This window comes from Diceros bicornis, chromosome 12 (genome assembly GCF_020826845.1).
Source record: "Diceros bicornis minor isolate mBicDic1 chromosome 12, mDicBic1.mat.cur, whole genome shotgun sequence".
NCBI classification, from domain to species: Eukaryota; Metazoa; Chordata; class Mammalia; order Perissodactyla; family Rhinocerotidae; genus Diceros; species Diceros bicornis.
The window spans coordinates 72,141,964-72,156,032 of NC_080751.1; positions in this window are offsets into that span (position 1 = coordinate 72,141,964).

Genomic DNA, 14,069 nt, shown 5'->3' on the forward strand with positions numbered 1-14,069 from the left:
CATTCATTCAAACTGTTCCTGCTCTGAAACTGTGTAAAATGAACATAAAAAGTATGCAGTCCAATTTCTCAGGCAGTGTGCTACAGAAGGCATTTCTAAAATGCAAGTTCTCAAAAAACTGACCTGATATCCAGAAGCGGGTGAACAAAGCAATAGTTGAGGAGTATCCCCCCATAATCATGCCCCTCCTCCTCTCACACCAGGAAGTTTATACTCTCTCAACTTGGTAACGCTGGAACGTAATGCAGCAAATATCTAAAAGAAATTATAAAAACCTAATTTAAATTTTTTAAGTGATCTGGCTTTTATGTGGAAAACTAATTGGGTAGGTCAAGAGTGGGTTCAATAAGACCATTTAGGAAGCTGTTGTAAGCAAAAGATGTGGTGATTTGGACTGGGCTTGCGGTAGTGGATGTTGGAGTGATCTGGAGGTCGAGCTAATAGAACTTGTTGATGGGTTGGATATGGGCATGAGGAAGAAGGAGATGTTGATGACACCTTCGCCTAAGGAATGGAATGCATGGAAATCCTGTTTCTTCAGAAGGAGGGACCAGAGGGGAGGGCGTGAGGAGCAAGATCAAGACTTTAGTTCTGTGCATGTTATTTCTGAAATGTGTATGAGATCTGTCCAAGTGGATATAACAATGGAGAATTTGTGGTTTGGGAAGTTAAGAAGAAAATTCTGGGCTGGAGATATACTTTTGGAAGTCTTCAGCCTGTAAATAGTATTTTAAAAACAATATATGCCTTTGAATTTATCAGATGGTAGAAAGTTGAAAACTGAACATATATAACAAAAGATAAACAAAGGAAATATCAAGTAGCATAGCAAAATAAGAAATAAAATGAATTGATGGGAGACAAAGTAAATCACTTGTAAAAATAAATGTAAATAGGAAAAAATAAACTAGTGGAAGAAAAGAGACTTTACATTGGGTCATAAAACTAATACCCTGAATTATATAAGGGATAAACCTGTGACAAAATGACCTAGAAAATATGAAGGTAAAGGATGAGCCCAGACCAACCAGGCAAATTCAAACATACAGGGAGCAAGCAATGGAAGCAAGACCCACTGAGGTTTAGTCTCAGGTGAGGCAGCAAATCTCACAAGCCCAGAGGACAGGACGGAGTTGGGCTGTATGGGACTACTGCTGCCAAGCCGTAGCATGAAAACCCTAGAGCCATGCATCACATGTTATCTGTGAGCTGCACCAGAGAGTTTGCAATGGGGAAATAATGAGTGACTATAAGACGTTTGCCCCTGTGTTCAGATGAGGGATCAAGGCAAGGGAGTATATCCTTCAGATTTTGCTGGTCCAACATTGGGATCCAACGTAAGACTCATCCTTTTCTTCCTCCATCAGTCTGCACCCAACAGTTAGAATGAGCTTTTAAAAAGACCAAATCTGATGATCTCATTGCCCTGGTTAAACCTCTCTGCTTTTAGGATTCTGAACCTAAACTGTTAACAGAGCCTCCATCCGATGTCCTCTGCTGACATCTCAGCCTCACTTTGCTCAATTCCCTCCTATTGTCTCTACTAAACAAAGCAGCCTTTCATCTTCTTAAAGGATCATTTTTGTTGCAGTGTTATTACTCAGGCTTCCCCTCTTTCTGGAGGACTCTGCCTCCCTTCCAGTTTAATGAATGCCCATCCATTCTTCAGCTCTCAGATGACAGAGACATAGGGACACCTTTCCAGACTCCAGCCAAGATCTCTCATCACTACCTGTTCTACTCCTTTAACCAATTAGCAACTTACAATGACATATTTGGAATACTATAATATTGTGACATAATTACTTACATTATCTGTAATCTTCACTAAGCTATATGCCTCATGAGGGTTGGGTCTTGTCCATTTTACTCAGATTTTCATTCTCTCTTTAGTTCAGAGCCAGGCACAGAAGCAAAATTGTTTTCTCTGCACTTGCTTAGTGATTGTGGTAATAGATATGTGGTGCTATAGGAGACACTGGGGTATAGAAAGTTGACCAATGAATATGTGTTGGGTGGATTAATTCACTCTAGAACATCTTTTCTTACTTATTTGATAGTTACTAGCAATAGGTGAAAGAGAGAAATGAGGGAAAAGGCTCTTAACTAATTCTCCCTTTAGCTTATTTCTATGGAATAGTTTCTATTCATTAGTTTCTATACTTAGGTGGTAAGATCTAAGAGCAGAGCTCTCCTTTGCTCCAAAGGGGATGCTGGCTCACTTTTCCCATCCAGAGAAGCAAGTAAAGAACCAAAACTAATGATGCCTAAAAGTAGTAAAATATGTTTAGCCTCTTTCCTCCCGATCTCTCTACAATGTAATCCGTGTAAACACAAATGATGGTTAAATAGAATTCCAGTCCTGTCATATGGCTAGAATCAACAAAATCAGTTATTAAGACGACTGTCCGTTGCTGTCGTTCCAGCCTGCTACTTCAAGTTCTCCTCCTCCTCCATCTTCAGGAAGCCTTGCCTCGAGTCCTGAGCTGATTCTGTGGGCATACACTTGCTGTCCTTCAGCTCGTTAAGATGCTGGAAACATGGTTTCTCCGGGCTTCTTTAATGGTGGATATGAAGGTCTTTTGGTGCTGGAAAGAATTTTAACCTCACATAGAGTTGAGTAGTGAAGTGATCTTGGGGATCAGCCAGTTTTGGAAAAAGCAGACTATGGAGAAGGTTTAATAGATTAGAGAATTTTGAAAAAGATCTGTTTTTATTCCTAGGATACTATACAGATTAATCACTTATTGTTTGCCTTTTATTTCAGGCTGGAGACAAAAAACAACCAATGAATAGGCTGTGAATTAATCAGTGCTTGAAATTTCTGTCATCGGTTACCCCATGGAAATTGGTTTTTATTTCTCTTTTTTCTTTTCCTTTTCCTTTCCCCCTTTCCTTTTCCCCCTTTCCCTCCCTCCCTCCCTCCTTTCCTTCCTTCCTTCCTTCCTGTTCTTTCTTTGTTCCTCCTGTCTTCGTGCCATGGGCTCTCTCTCTGTCTCTCTCTCTTGCTCTCTCCATTCTTGGAAACCTGTTTAGGAGAGTCAGGATGCAACAAGAACAGAGGAGAAGTAATTTCAAATACCTAGCTTTACCAAGCTTATGTAAATCCCACTGAATGGTCACTGCCGTATGACGTGGTGGCTTTTGTTTCAGAAATCACGCTTACTGAAAGAAAATGCTTGATGTTGAATTTTTTTGTTTATGAAACAAAAAACAAAAATAAAAACTCCAAAAGTTAAAGTAACAAATTCACTAAAATAGAGATAAGCATGTAAATGATTGGTTTTACCTCACAATCCTATTGGGTCATGTGTCATCTTATACAAGCTACTCTAGGGGGCTGCCCATTATATTTCTTATAAAGTGGATTATGCATGCCTTGAAGATACAAAATGTATTTTTTATACTTTAGTATAGGGCAGGTCATAGAATTCTTGTCAAAGCTATTTATTTACTTATTTATTTTTGGTGAGGAAGAGCAGCCCTGGACTAATATCCATGCCCATCTGCCTCTATTTTCTGTATGGGATGCCGCCACAGCATGGCTTGATGAGTGGTGCCTCGGTCTATGCCCAGGATCCGAACCTGTGAACCCTGGGCCACCAAAGCAGGGCATGCAAACTTAACCACTACACCACTAGGCCAGCCCCACAAAGTTATTTTTAAATTGAATATTATAGCAAAATATGTCTGTTGTGTCTAAAATCATATGTGTTTTGTCTCAGTCACTGAGCTGTAATATACAGCACCCTGTCACTACTCTCATGCAGATCAGAGGAGATAATGGTCCCCTTAATATTAGTTCTTTGTTCATGGATATAAATTATTGTGGACTGGCAAATAAGCTTCTCTTTTATGGCATGTTTACTCAGAAGATCTTTTAAAACAATGAAAACAGATATATGAAAATGTCCCCAACAAGATTACAGATTTTAAAAGTAATATAGGTAGTATTGAGTTCCCCAGAGTCTAGTCACATAATTTTTTTCTGATATTTTGAAATAAAATCACAAAAAAAATGTTTTTGAAAACAAGTTTTGTTAAAGTAATCAATGAATGTACATATAATAAATAATAAAATAAACACAAAGAACTGAAACAATACCATATTCATAGCTTAAAATAGATTTTAATATTTTCTAATTGTAAATAATACTTCATAAAATCTCTAGAAGATACAGAAAGTAATTTGGAAAACACAATTTACCAAAGCTCAGCACCAGGCACTCTCCATTGTTAATAGTACACTGGATTTTTTCTAGTCTTTCAAACAGTGCGTCAGGAGACACATTAGCATAAGACTTAGAAGGAAATAGCCCATTTCTCTGATCCCTGAAGAGCCTACAGATTGACAACTTGAGACAGATGGCCTGTTGTAAAGGCTTCAGTTTGAGGCCAGAACCTCTACATGGGTGAAAACTCTCCTGGCCAGGACTCCGTCTGCGCTTTCCCGTAATGCACCTCGAGAGTCTCTCTGCTGGAGGAGATGTGATAGCAGGTATTGGGGTTATGGGTGGAGGACAGACGTGAGCCTGGCATAATGACTTTGAAGTGAGACGTGGGGACAGATTTGGATGGAACTGTAGTATTCCAGTGGGCTGCGTGTTGGCTGAGTCTAGTAGGCATGGCTGGGGGCAGTTCGGCTTCTGTTTCTTTGGCACAAACACATGCTAGTCTTGTTCTCTGCTTCAGCATTTCTTTTCCCATTAATCACAGGAGATCTGAGAGGCCTCATCTGCTTTGTTATTTTTATATTTTAAATTTGATGGCTGATAATATAAGGAGGGAACATGTCACAAGATATTAAAATGACTAACAGAGTGAAGTCAGAAATATGATCCAATTCAGTTACTCATGTAATCCTCTGTTCATAATATAAAATATGAATCTAGGAATGTTCTGTACATCAATATATATTATAAGAAGGCTTCTAACATCTTTCAACAAAAAGGTAATAAAGAATTTTTAGGAATTGACATCAGTCCCCAGACTTTCTTATAGGATACTTGAGGTGGGCAGATGCTGAAGTAATAATCTAGAAATAAATGTGTTTTCTATGTTTAAAAGAGGTGATATGTGTGAATCACATAAAATAGTGCTCAGCCATAACAAGCTCGCAATAATTGGCTGAATAAGCACAGAGTACACTTCAGCACAAAGAAGTCACTGGGCAATCTGTATGTCTGTACATTTACATTTGGTGTTTGCTGTGCTTAGCAAGCCCTTCTCTTCCATTACTCATTAGGCTAATTCCTACCCTTATTCAGAATCCCCCCTAGAAAGTCATCCCTTATATCTCCAGGCTTAGTCTTCAATATGCATAAACCTTCCCAATTTACATACTGCTCTTGATTCTAGTGGTCAAAACACTGTTTTCTATTTGATTCTTAGTTGTTTTTCACCTCATCATGCCGTAGTAAATCCATTTATTTTGGAATGAAGATTTAAATAATTTAATAGAATTCACCCAGAATCTGATATCAAAAGAAGTGAGACCAACACAATACTTGAATTGTTGTCAGTGCCATTGAGTCAATTCTGACTCCTAGTGACTCTGTGGACAGCATAACATAAATCTGCCTGGTCTTATCTGTGACATCCTCTCACCTTCCAGTGCTCTATCAGACAATGCTCCGCTGCTATTCATAGGGTTTTCATGGACAATTTTTTCTGAAGTGGGTGGCCATGTCCTTCTTCCTAGTCTGCCTTAGTAGGGAAGCTCTGCTGAAATTTGTCCATCGTGGGTGACCCTGCTGGTACTTAAGATAGTGGTAGCATAGCATTCATCACAGCAATAGGCAACTGCCACAGTATGACAACTGACAGAGGGGTGGTGTGGTTCCCTGATCAGGACACAAATCCGGACCGTGGTGGTGAGAATGCCGAATCTTAACCAATAGATCACCAGTGCTGGCTAACCGTTGAATACATTATCCAATTTAAATTAAGTTTTGTGTGTGGTTCAAGGTAGGGATGACATTTCTTTTTTTCCCATGTCAATATCGAGTGGTTCCATCACCATTCATTAAAAGACATTTTTATAATACAAATAATACATTCATTCTAGAAAAACATAAAAAGAAAGAAAAAAGTGATGTGTGGAAACTCACCAGTCTATAGTATTTACCATTTTCCTTGGATTTGTTTTGTGTTTATGAATATAACTGTATCTTTCTTGTTTTCATGCTCTCTTTTCTCTCTCATAGTAATCCCATTTGCTTGATTACAAAATGCAAAAAATTTACATTTTAATATTTGTGAAATAGGAATACATTTTACAATGGTTTTATAAAGAATAAACAAAACCTCTTCAAAGGCCATATTAAACAGGCTGTGATTTGTCCTGGCTGGATCACTGTGAACTTAGCCATGCATAAAGGTTTCTATTTTTTTCACTGCCACCTCAGCTGAGTTAGTCCCACTGAAAGTCCCAAATATCATTAAAATTTAAGTTAGCTTGAACCTCTAATTTTCTAAAAAAGTTTTTAAAAGCATTAAAATAAAAAATCTGAGAACTCCCATTTTCAACAATGAGGGAATACTTGGTATTGTTTTTATCCATCCACGAAAAATCAAGTAGAAAAATAGACAAAGTATATGGAATAACTCTTTCAGACATTGATCAATGGAAAAAGTACAACTGTGATCCCTGAGATGAGGAACACAAATGAGCTGAGCCCTATGATTACCTTGATTTTCTCTCTGAAGGTGTTTTATGGATCTTGTTGTAGGAAAGGAGAACCAAGGTGAGAAAGGCAAAACTGTTGAACTGGGCAAGCAGAGATGGCAGTTTGTGAAAGCTTAGGTGAACAAAATTTTGAAGGCAATTTACCAGAGACAAGGCAACTATTCAGACAGAGTTCCAAAAATACATAAGGTAGTCCCCTTGAATCTGCTGCTGTAGTCTAAGTTTTGCATGCACAAAGTGAAATTTCACAAGATTGGACAAAGAAAAACAAAGGAGCTGTTGGCTAATCAATTTCCAGAGCTCAAACATGTTTGGATGGCCAATCAGCCAGAGTAAAAGGCCTTATTAAACACCTAAGCATTCAGTAGAGACTTAGGAAGAATCGTATCATATAACTAGGGTTAAATTAGCCCTTGAAGAAAGGTTTTTCCAGACCTGCCCTAACAAAACTTTAAATCAAGCTCAAAATAATCACAATGATACACAAATAACTTAAGTCCCTGCCAAAAAAAAGTGAAACAGTTTTCAAAGAAAATGACAAAGCATAACATCCAATATTCAATAACATAATGTCACAATGTCCAATCTCCAATCAAAAATTACCAGCTTACAAAAAAGCAGAAAACTGTGACACATAAACAGACAAAAAAAATGAGCCAATACAAGTGATTCCAATAATAACAGAAATTATTGAATTAGAAAGTATAAAACTGCTAGTATAAATACGTTTAAAGATTTAAAGGAGAACATGAACATAATGATGTAAGAAATTAAAAATTTGTAAGAGAATCAGATGGAATTTCTAGAGCTGAAAATTATCTGAAATGAAAAATTCACTGTATGGTCTTAATTGCAAATTAAATACTATTGAAGAGAAGATCAAATAATTTGAAGGCAAACAATAAGAATTATACAAATTGAAGTATAGATATAAAAACAAATGCCTAAAATATTTAACAGAAGCTCCGTGCCCTGTTTGACAATATCAAATGGTCTCATATACAGGAATTTTGTGTTCCAGAATGAGGACAGAAAATATTTTAAGACAAAATGTGTACAATTTTCAAAATTGGATGAAAATTATAAACCTGTATTATAGATACCTGAAGATATAGGATGAACCCCAACTCAAAATTTTGTTCAAATGTTGAGACTTATGATGCTACACACATATACCAAGAGGATCTGAAAAGGTTTACTTCTCACAAAATAAGGCATCTGGGGAGTGTAAGGCAGACTTCCAAATCTGTTCATAAAATGGCTCGAGAGAACAGGGAAGGAAAGGATAATGGCTTGGGTTTTTATTGTGGTTAAAGAGTAGGGGGCGGTGAGAGTTCACTGAAGGAGGGACCACTTGGGCTTTCTTACCATCTTTTCCAGATGTGGGCAGAAGGGGAAAAGGGAGGAGTGAGATTTAAAAGCTGTCAGTAATCAAACATCAAAAATTGGAGTCGGATTCTTTATTACAGCCCACAAAACCAAGAAACTCAGAAAGCCCAAGCAGAATAAATGCAAAGAAAACCACATCAAAGCACACCATAATTAAATTACTACAGTATAATTTGAGAAAAAGAAAATTTTAAAAGAATAAGCAAAGAAAGACACATTATATATAAAGATAAAGATAAGAATAACTACAGACTTCTTGTCAAAACAATGTAAGACAGTATACAATAGACCAAGATCCATAAAGAGCCAAACAAAAAAAAAAGAAAAAGAAAAAAACTCTAGGATTCTCTTTACAGTGAAAACTCCTTTAAAAAATGAGAATAGAGAAAGATGTAAATCTGTTTTTGGGAACGGCCAAGTAAGATTGCACATGATGCATCTTCTGGCAAATGATAAGTATAAAATCTGAACATAATGCAAAGTGTAGCTATCTGAAGGCACTGGAGAGTTACAGAAGGATTCAGATTTGAAAGTGTAGTACACAGCAAATGGAGAGAATTATACACAGTAGAGTTACTATTATCATAGCTTTCATTATGGTGGAGTTAGATGCAAATGGAGAAGGGGAAAGAGAAGGGGAAGGGAAGGGAAGGGAAGGGAAGGGAAGGGAATGGAGGGGAAGGGAAGGGAGGGGAAGGGAAGGGAAGGGAAGGGAAGACTCAGAAGGAAAGTAGCCAGTTAGAGATCTCCCAAATTCTGTCTGCTCATACCTCTGGCTAGAGTAGACTCAAAGCAGCTCTGCTAAAGGAAAAGTATGTCAAGTAGGATCAGAGCTAAGGAAAAGAAACAGAATTTTCAACTTGAGTCCAACCAAGATAATAGCCTGCCAAAGTAAAACAAATGACATGGTTAAGAAAAAATAAACTAACAGAAATCAGAATTTCCACAACTCATAACTCACAATATCTAGAATAGACTCCCAGATATCTGATCAAGAAAATAAACATAAGACATAAATTATCAATATCTGGAATGAAAGAGAGGACATTACCAAAGATACTACAGAAATTGAAAGGATGGTTGGAAAATATCATGAGGAATTTAATGCCAATAAATTTAACAGACTAGATGAAATGTAAAAGTTCCTTAAAGGACATTAATTATAAAAACTAACCTAAGCAGAGTTAGAAAAAGTGAGTAAACTTCTATCAATTAAAAAAACTGTATTCATTATTAAAAACCCTCTGAAAAAGTAGACTTCTGGCCCAGATAGTATTACTGGTGAATGCTATCCAAATTTAAGGAAAAAATAATTCCTAGACTACAAAAATTCTTTCAGAAAATAAAGGAGCAGGGAATACTTCCCAGCTAATTTTATGAAGCCAAAAGTACCCTGTATAAAATTTAGACTAAGACATTAAAGGAGCTGAAAAATCCTTCATGTGCAGATACCACACATTTAACAGAGTGCTAGCAAGTTGAGTATATATACCATGTCATGGGGAAGTGGGCTTCATCAAAGAAATGCAAGGTTGGTTTTATGTCCAAAAATCAGTGAAATTCATCACATTAGCAGAATAAAGAGAAAAGCATATGATCATCTCACAAGATGCAAAAACGTATTTGACACAATCCAACACCTACGGAAAGCTACAAAAAAAATCAATAGTGAAACTCGCTCTCTAAGGTGGATGCTGCAGTGACAAAAGGAGAGACAAAAATCAGAGAGCAGAATGGGAAAATAGGTGAAACAGGGCTGGTGAGAGGATTAGGGACAAGGAAAGGGATGAGAGAAGTTGAAAGAGAAACCAGAGTTTAGCCAAGAGGCAAGGACAAAAGAGGAGAAAAAACATGAGAGTTTGAGAGAAAAGTGAGACAAAGAGAAGGGAGAAAGAGAAATACTCAGGGAGTGTAGAAGCATCTAAAGAATCTAAAGGCTCTCATTTGAATATTCATAGAGATTTTTGTTTTCATTTCACAAAAAATTTATTTCACATTATGACATTTACTCACCACCGTAATAAAAAGTATGATGCTGTTTTCACTTTCTAGCATACAATTTCCTAGGTGTCATTATTCTAATAAGATTGTCAGTGGCCCACATGTTTGAGAAACACTAGAGCAGTGTTTCTCAAAGAACGGTCTTCAGACACTTACATCAGAGCCACTTGGTTGCTGTGGTTAAAAGGTCAGGTCCTCATTCCCCATCCCATACATCCTGACTCAGAATCCCTGGGGTACCACTTAGGAATTTAAATTTTAACATGCACCCTCATGTGATTCCAATGCACATTAATGTCTAGAGAAGCGATTTAAACACTTACAAAAAACATAAAACAACAAATCACCTAAATGTCTCTTTCAAAGATTTCTGCGTCTGAATTGAATCTACCATTTGATCTGTGTGTTACAGAAAGACTGTATGGAGGTTAGACTCCAGCTGCAATTGCATGAACATGCTGACTGCAGGGCTGTTGCTATGCATGCTCATATATCCTCCCATCTTCTAAGCTCAAGGCCCTTCTCCTGCACCATCAGAGGCTCAAATCCAGCCCATGGTGATCATTTCTCCTCTGATTTCCGGTGGTAATTATTGCCTGCACCCCCTCTCCAACCCCAACATAGACATGAGCCACGTGTGGTAATGCTGTTGTTTGTATTGGTTTACTCTCTCCTAACCTCTCTGGAGGCTCCTGCAACACAGGAAGTTAGCCTTGTTGTTCTGTACGTGCTCGCCTCCCTGTATAACATCAGTACTCGGAAACAGCTTACTGATGGTGACAGACAGCAGATCATCAGTGGGAGTTGTTACCTGTTCTGTTTACAGAATCTTGGTTATAGGTGATCAATTCACCCAGGCTCCCAACCCAGACACTTGGGAGTTTCTTTGTAGCCTCTCTCTTCTGCCCAAGTCATGTAGATTTTTAATTCTTGACTGTCTTGGAAATCCATCCTCAATCATCCTCAACATGCCATCTCCATGTGGTTGCCTCTGTTCAGCCCTCATTATCTCTCATTAGGATTGCAAATTTCTACCTCTTCTCAGCCTCCAGTCCCTCCAAGCTCCTCCCTGCCAATCCTGTCTGTGTAATAGCTGCAAAAGTTATCTTTTGAAAATATTCACATGGTGAAGTCTCTCCCCAGTTTAATGTATTACAAACACTCCCACTTGTCTGCATATTACAGATGAATGACCGCTGCCCAGTGTTGAAACTGTTTGTCCTGACTCCACAGCTCTGGGTCAGTCCTGTCAATATGGCATTAGGAGCTCAGTCTCTGGAATGAAAAAAAATGCCTGAGTTTGAATTCCATCTCCATTACTTATTAGCTGTTTGACTTGAACAAGTTGTTTAATTCTCAAACTTCAGTTTTATCATGTATAATATGGGGAGAATAACAGTATTTGTCTCATAGGGTTGTCACAATGAGCAATTGAAATACTGCATGCTGAGTGCTTAACCTAACACCCTGTGTATACCCAATGCTGAATAAATACTAGTTATCACTGTTATTTCATGCCTTTGTGTCTCTCTGTGATTTCTTCTGATCAGAATGACCTTGTCTATCTAGCAAACACCCACTCTTTTGTTTCCACTCTTTTTGTCCCTACTCAACTCCTGCTTTCTCTAAGAAACATATTGAATACCCAGGCCTCTTGGCTTCCTAATCACCATTGGATGTTTTACCTTGTGTGCTCAATCATCTAACTCACTACAGTATAAGAGTGTTAAACTATATGCGTTCCCTGATAAACAGGGAGGGAAGGGCCCCACCGTACTTATTTCTTTATCCCCTGAAGCTACTACAATAGTAATGCTATGACTTTTAATCATCAATCAATTAGTTGAAAGAATGAAAGAATGGCCAAGCAACTCCATTATGTATCTATCAAGGATCATTCTCATCTCTTTAAATATATTTAAAGTAGCATTAAAGGACAGGGGATTCAGAGCAGAAGAAAAATAATCATTTCTTTTCTTCAACTACAATTTAACAGGAGGGATAGAGGGATAAACTCGGAGTAAATTGCTACATGTTCCCTAGTCCATATAGATCCCAACCATCTCCTCCAGTGGGCCTCAAACTGTTAAGTAGCGTATTCTTGTGTGTGTTGTGGTGGTGATCTTCTTGCTGGGGATATACGTGGAAGTGAGAATCACACCACAATTCCGGATGGGAGGAAGCTGCTATCCAGATTGTGAAAGAGGCTCTTCTTTGTGGTTGGAGCACAGAAAACTGTGCTAAGCTTTTCTTATTATAGGTTTCCTAATATGTTGGACCATGACAATTTTGGGAACTATGTTTACCACCCAGTTTGGGGCCATATGTTAGGTTAAAAGACCTATTGTTTGTGACTTGGAAGCATGGGTTTCCCAGGCCTCTGCAAGCAGGCAATCCTCTGAAAACAGCTTTTGTCTATTGCCACGCTGCAATCACTTGCCTCATTGTTGAAATTCAGTTTGAGAAGAAAAAAAAGGAAAGAAAGAAAGAAAAGGAATTGTCATCTGCAGCTGCAAACTCCAAAACCTTCTGGGGCTCAAGACACGTTAGAATTGCTGAAGCTGTTAGAAGAATCTTTTCTCATTGTTTTTGGACTTTTTCACCTTCAGTTAACTTCTCAAGTCTTCTCAAAGCCAATGAGGACTATGCTTTTTGTCATCTAAACCATATCACAGGATCTATCATTTTTACCCATGAAGTTGATTTTTCAAAATAAATCCAGCACAAGTTTATAAAATTACTCTATGGTTTATAAATGGTTTCACATTTTAGCACATAACTAGATTTCATATGAAGTTTTGAAGGCTATTAACTGATATCTCAGCAAAAGAAGCACTAGCCAAAATATTGTAATTGCACACCAGACCCTTCTCCTTGCTGTCATGTTAATTGTAGATTTCCCTAATTGAGAATCTGTGGGTGAGTATCTGCCCCGGAAGCCTTGTATGTGTCAAGACATCTGGTTTGCTAACCATCACACTGCCTTTCAGTGTGAAACTAACTGCAAACACTTCTCCCTGGGACCTACCCCTCACATGCAGAGTTGCTTAGATCTGGCGCTAGCTAGATACGACGTTAGGAAAGTGTGCAAAGAAGTGTGTTGAGCTGCTAGCTCGGATATTGGTAACACATTTGGGCTGTGGCAAGGTAATGGTTCTAATGATAAAATTGCAAGTTATGTCAATACATTGGTATTTTTTTTTTAATAATAATGTTAAAAAATGAAATGCTTTGTTACAGGGAATGTCTGTGAAGTTCAATAAAAAGGGAGAGTGTTTGGAAAAGCGTGTTCAAAAGCACAGAGCCCTCGCCTGCCCTTCCTGCTGTGCAGTTTCCAGGACGGCTGCAGACCTCAGAACACACCAGGATGATATTCAATGAAAAGAAATTTACTTTTATTTAACTGAAATATTGACTTTATTGAGCTAAAATTATAATTTCAGACTCAGATAAAACTGTACTTATTTTCCATTGGTCTATCTGTGTGACATTGGACAAGTTATTTAAGCTCCTTTCTCCTCACTTCTCCCACCTGCAAAGGGGAGTAACTTGTCTCCCTCAAGCCATTAGATGGAGCACGGAGAGAGGTGAAAATGTCCTGCCTCGTGTCTGATGCTCATCAGTTCCCAAAGAACGATGCTTTGCCTCTACTGCTCAGGAGTTCTACCTCGTTAAATAAAGGCATCCCTGTCACTTAAAAGTAAAGTAATAAACAATTTAGGTTAGATATCTCTGAAATGGCCTAAAGTAAACCAGGGCAGAGATGATGGGAAAATAGAAAATGGTGGATCTAGTACAGATACAATAAACATTTTCCACCCTCAATGAGCCATCTAATGCAGAAATGAACACTTCTCTCTGAGGATAATCCTAAAAACTTATTTAAATAGAAATAACTGTGATAGGAACCGGGACAGAGCCACAGAAATTGTCACAAATACTCATTAAAAGAATAGAAATCCCAACGTGTAAGCCTAATACCCTAAGAGAA